Here is a 6511-nt window from a genome sequence, read left to right on the forward strand (position 1 = left end):
TCTGTCTCACCCAGGCAGTGCTGCAGTCTGTAAACAATGCATTCTCTCCTACCCCAGATACCAGTGATCATGTGCTCTGCTGCAGAGACGCTATCCATGAGAGAAATGGCTGGTGGAGCAATGGGAGGCTGCTTGATATTCTGTAGAGGATGTGGAGGGTGCCTCCCTAGATAAGCCACTCTATATAGCTTGCTCTTTCTCTTGCTTCTCCTTAGGCACTGTGAGACTGGCTATCAGGAAGAGAAAGGTAGAGGGAGACACCCTCCATAATGAAGGTGGACAGATTTCCAATGACCTCTCCTGGGTCTCTACTGTATCTATTTAAGGGGTTTGTGGAAGCTTTCCTCCTCAGGGAGTGATAAAATGTCTTCTTTCAGCCCCTGCAAAAAGACCTTGTTGTGTCAGAGGTTGCCTGGAAATGCACCTTACCTACCCTCACTTATCATTTGCACCTAGACATACACTCATATCCCCCTCCCATGGCAGAGCCGTTGGGGAGGAGGGGCCCTGCTTTCATTTCTCCTGTAACTTTGCAATGTCTCTACTATATTGGTACCAGCAAACCCCTTCCTGCAAACCCCCACCATCACACACCCATTGTGTGATAAGAAAAACAAAAGCAAACATCAAAACATATAGATATTTAGAATCTATTTTATTATGATGATAGAGACACTGGTAGGCTTCCAAATTCTTTAACATTATAAATATACCAATAAAACATTGCCCAATTGATCGATCGCTCTCTCTCGCTCGCTCTCTCTAGTGGTCTTTTGTTCTACTTGTGGAAGAACATGGATTTTGAAGTATTTTAAAAAGTGATTTGGGGATGCTGCTTTGGCAGTCCATCTGGCACAAAGGGTAGTGTCCCCAGATACCAAGTGGCCAGGCTTCAGAAACTCCTGTCTATTTGTAACACTCAGTTCAATTACCATGGGCCCAAAGGTCCACCTGGCTAACTAGTAGCCCCTATTGTATGGAAGCTAATGGGTGAATACTACAACAAAATTCTTGGGGCAACAAAGGCAAAAAACAGGACAGCAGTGATGTGAGGGTCAAAGGGTCAAAATGTGAAAATGAGTGCTTCTAAGGGGGGCACCTAGCAGAGCCCCCCAGGCCGCACCCACTGATCCTCAAAAGCCCCTGAGGGCAAGTAGCCCTGAACTGCTAGCCAGGGGAGGTTTTTATACTGGTCCCAGGCTCTAGGTCCCCCTGGCTCCAGATCCAGAAGGAGCTGGGCAGGGTTATTTTGTCCCAACTGGCACAACTTGCCCCCACACCAAAGTGCTTGTCTGGGCACGTGTGCTGAGGCAAAAAGCCCCGGCTCAAATTTGTGCTGCTCCTATTTGAGCTGCTGCAAGTGCATGTGCCTGCATGTGTGGATGCGCCCAAAGAGTTTGGACTCTTTGGAATCCGTTGTGTTAATGGCTATTATGAAGTGAACTTACTGCTTTGCTGTGGAAGTATGCTTACTTTTATGTCCAACCTGCTCCAATCCAGTGAAATGCACTGAGAGAGAAAGGGAGGGTGGTACATTATACCTTAGAAATTAAAATTAGACTACTTTTTAAGGAACAGCTAGTTTAATCTACTCTCACCATGGTGCTAGGTCAGACCCAAATGTGCAATTGAATTCATGCAGAGAGACTCCTATACTTAAGTCTTCCTGCACAGTTTCATTGTATGATCAGGGCCAAACTGGACACACGAAGCAACTGGAAAAAGGGAAGTATAGTTAAAAAACACCTAACATGTAGAATCTACAGATTGCAACATGAAGAGAATGAGTGAAGATCAAAGTTGTTTAGCATTTGAATTCACCAGTCAGTGGGTATTTTATATAAAAAAAAAATCTTCCTAGGGTACTGCCTGAATATGAGGAAAATCATAATAATCTATAGATAAAAGAAGAGATGCACTTTAACTGGTGCATCTTGTTTTAATTACCCACGGATAGCAGAGACTAGTTCTTTACAGGTTGCAAAAAGCATTCTACGGATGTGAAGTGCTTTATTAGTTGTTTACATAAGGCTATACTAGAAATAGTACAAAAGCTCATTTCAATGACACTTAGTTTCTAAAGTGTATTAAAAATTATGAGGCAACTTTTTCTCTCAGAATTTTACAATTCATGAATAATATATACTGAAGTTTTAAATACTCTTCATCTATCAGATGACAGCAGGGGGTGCTGTTATTTCTTGTCTAGTTTGTTTTAATATTTCATTATATACTGTAGCTGGATCTACAGCACAATCACTTCTTGTCTCCTGCTATTAAGACTCCTGAAAAGTCACGTCATAAAATTTAGTGGAACTCATTTGGAGGTGAGTTAGAGAACAGCTTTGTAAAATGAACATACCTACTAATATGTGTTTAAAGTCAAAATAAATCACCTGTAACAAAGGAGCTACATCAAGCATTTCCCTAACACAGATTGATCCGGTAGAAAATTTCGTCTCTGGTTTGTTGAGTTTCTCTTTTCTTTAGAAAAATAAATTATAGGCCTCTAACAATCTTTAAATATTTCTATTGCACATTCATAACCCAGTAGCTTCCTTTCATTCTCTTTATAGAACCATTCACCTGGAAATGACAAAGAAAGGATACTTGCTAAATGGTTACAGCATCTTGACTATGAAGGATAATTATTTACCTGTAACTAGAGTTTACAGAAGAATCTAGTTACAGAAGCTCCTGCCCCATTTGCAGGCATTATTTTACCCAAAAAATCCCGTTACCCCACATTGCCATTTCAGATCCTTACACATGACTACAAAATACAGAACCATAAGCACTAAGAACAGCCAGGAACATGTCACAGGTAAAAAGTGGGAGGAAAGAGGGCAATGACCATGCCCTACCACTACAGTGATAGAAGTAATTACTTAATGTATAAACTCTTTACTGCTCCTTTATTATAAAGAAAGATATCCTCAAACTTAGTTTTTTTCTTCCTTCTGCAATTTCTGCTTGGGTTCACAGGTGAATTATCAAGTCCTTGCTTCTCTATCTTGAACCGAGTTCTGCAAAATGATGGCACTCCAGCCCCAGTCCGGCAAAGTACTTAAGCACACACACAATCCCATTAAAATCAATAGGATCATTCATGTTTAAAGTTAAGTATGCATTTAATTGCATTGCTAGATGGGGAAGGGTACTAACCACTTCTCAGGACTGTGCCAAAGAAATTGCCAGCAAGTCTAGTCATTCACAACCCACTAAAAAAGAGAAGACTTTCTCTTATGCAGTATCACTCCTAGTAAAAGTGACAAATGTATAACTCTATTCTAGAGCATTCTGGGGGAGGCAAAGGAAGATACAGCCTATTTATAGTGTAACTTCAAAGAAATTTATTCTAGTCCTCTCTATACTTGTTCCCTTTTTTTCCATCCCTGTCATGAATGCTGATGTCTTCATTGTATGCAGAAGACACAAGAACTAGAACCCAGATTAACTGGAGGACACCCCATCAAAGCTAAAGTAGTTGGGTCAGTAGGATACTGAACTAACCTGTTCTGTTGGAAGGAAATTCACTTGTGGTTGAACTATGCAGGGATTTTGTGTGTAGCCTGGGACCTCACCATTGGCCCAGAGAGACCAAAGGCCTTGTCCTCAGTGGGCACATCTACACAAGACACTTAATACCCACTGGACTAATTCTACTGCATATTAGTGCAGCTGGCAAAAACAGTGCTAATATGCAGTACACTAGTCCTATGGACATTAAGTGTCACACAAACAGCATTCATCTGAGCTAATGCACAGTAGTGCCGATTATACCGCATTAAGTTAGTACCCATTACTACAAGTACTAAACTTAATGTGCTGTGATTACGGCGCATTAATGAACATGTAGACATGTCCAGTTTGTCTAAAGGAAAATAGCTCCATCAAAATCAGAAGGTAAAAACCTGTCCCACTGGAGTTAATGGCAAAACTCTTGTTGGTTTCAGGGAGGTCAGAGTTTCACATAGGGAAGCTGCATCCGTTTATGATAGCTGAGGAACTGACTAAGTGGCTGCCTCTACACGAGACACTATTGCAGTTATTACAGTGCATTTATTTAGTACTTGTATAAACAAGTACTAAATAAATGTGCAGTAACCCGAGTTACTGTGCAGTAGCACCAGTGAACACCTTGTTTGTGACACTACTGTGCAGTAGCGTTTCATGGTTTTTGCCACACGATGCTACTGCGCAGTAGTATCAGTCTCCTGCACAGTTAGCATCTCATGTAAACACACTCACTGTCAGCTGTTTCTATACTTCTCTCCATGTCTTCTTTTAGCTCCCTGTCTCCAACCTGTCCCTTACCTTTATGTCACTCATTCCACCCAAATCCTCATTTCTTTGTTGCCTCCATTTTTCACCTGGTGTGCCCACCCCCTGGAGATGCCTCACAATCTGATCCTTTTAGGCCTGGATTGTTGTCTCTGGCCAAAGGAAGCAGCTATTGAGCCTTAGGTCAGCTGTTGTAGTGGTTGCAGCAATGGAAACGGGGAGCCAGATATCAGAGTGCTGCTGTGAAAAATCCCGTCCTGTGGCCACAGGTGAACAAAGCTGCTCAGTAGAAGGTAGCAGCTGAATGCAGAGTGGCTAGCATGTTAGCAACTGTGGTTTTTGATTTTTCACTGTTTCTTGAGGATTCTGCCTGGTTGCATTTTTCAGAGATGGGCCCAAGTTATCATCTCCAAAAAAGACACAAATAGGTTCTAGTACCAGAAAGCAATGATATTCTTTGCCAACTTTCTCAGGTTAGAAGCAGCTTCCATCCTCATCCTTGTTTTTATTTCCACTGTCATTCTCTCTCTCTTTTCCCTTTGCTCCATGTAGACTTTGTTCCAAGCTCTTCTTCAGTCCATTCACTAATTAGTGAACTTCTGATTATTTTAATACAGACATCTAAAATATTACCAAACATTGAAAGTAATAGGACGATAAGCTCACTCACCTCAAGCTCTGCATAATTGCATGAGGGACACATTTTCAATGTTTTCTTTGCATAATGGATAAAACTATTTATCTATTGTCTATCTACTGTTGTTGGGGTTTTTCTTGTCCATTAATTGAATTTAAAAAATCTTCAGAATCTGATTCTATTCTGCACCAGTTGCACCTGTTGAGCCAGGCATTTGATACCTGTGGATTAACTGGTTCACTATGTGGTCTAGTTCTTCCAGCCTTCATTAGGTTGATGTTAACACTTGCTAGATGGATTTTTTTTTATTCACTTTGCTACTGATATTCCAGCTTTCTATGTGTACATCATCAGCTGACACTCATTGATGTACCAAACCTTCTTAGTTTATGGAACACAGGACACTTTGAGGCCAAATCATCCATCCACCGTAGTGATGATCAGGTACTTGGACTGCTTTGGCTGGAAACAGATGTTGCTACCATAAAAATGTTTATGGTGGCACAAAGGCCAAGCAAACAGACATCAATGCCTCTTGTTGTACTGCAAATGCCCCAGTTTGTGGCTGTGACGGGGTATGAATTTGTGCTGCTATTTTGTGGCAGACATCTGTTTGCTTTAAGGTGGGACAGTGCTCCAGGTGGCAGCTTCCTCCACACTCCAGCTGCCCCGGGTAGGCACTTCCAGAGCTTCAGGGGCCCAAGCCTCTGTGTCCCAGGAATTCTGATTCAGGATCAGGCCCCTGAAGCCCCGGGAGTGCCTGCCTGGGTTTCCCTTTGTGTAGAGACCCATTGGCGAGCCCGATTTGGGGTGCATTTCTGCAGATGGAAACCTTGGGTTCTCCCATTTGCAGAGCTATGCGTGGGGTTCACCTGTTTACAGAGATGTACCCCATGTGTTGTATGGCAGGCCCAAGCCCTTCCTGGGAGTGGCAGGGGCCTGATCCTGCAGGACAATGGGCAACATCTGTTTCACTCAATAAAGTGGATCGGCTATATTGGGCACATCCCAGAACATCAGATCTGCTTCATTTGGTGACATCTGTTTATATCCATTGTCAATTTGTTGTCCCTTGGACTCTGTACAGAAAACTACCAGGCTACTTCATGCTGAAAGCTTAGGGGTTCAGGTTTTATAAGTGAATCAGCTACCTCTTTCCGTTTCTGTATTTGTAATATCTTCAGAATTCACTCCTATACTAAAGACTGGATTCAGCCTGTATCCAGGTAAGGGAAGTTAGCTTTGTGAGCATGATGGTTTCCAATGTATGCTAAGAGAGATGTTTGTAGCATTTTGTGCATGTGTGTGCATGTGTGATGTCTGTGTGTATAAACTGGGATTGCCAAGAATGATAGACCTGTGGTATTCTGGCAGCAGATTCATAGTTTCATAGTTTCATAGATTTAGGGTCGGAAGGGACCTAGTAGATCTTCTAGCCCGACCCCCCGCCAGGGCGGGAGAACAACAAAACCCCAAAACAAGAAACGGGACTCAAATGAGTCCAGCCAGGTAGGCATCCAGCCTCTTCTTAAAGACCCCCAGGGTAGGGGCCAGCACCACTTCCCTTGGAAGTTGGTTCCAGCTCCTAGC

Source organism: Gavialis gangeticus, unplaced genomic scaffold (genome assembly GCF_001723915.1).
Source record: "Gavialis gangeticus isolate Ggan-Ray unplaced genomic scaffold, GavGan_comp1, whole genome shotgun sequence".
Lineage (NCBI taxonomy): Eukaryota > Metazoa > Chordata > Crocodylia > Gavialidae > Gavialis > Gavialis gangeticus.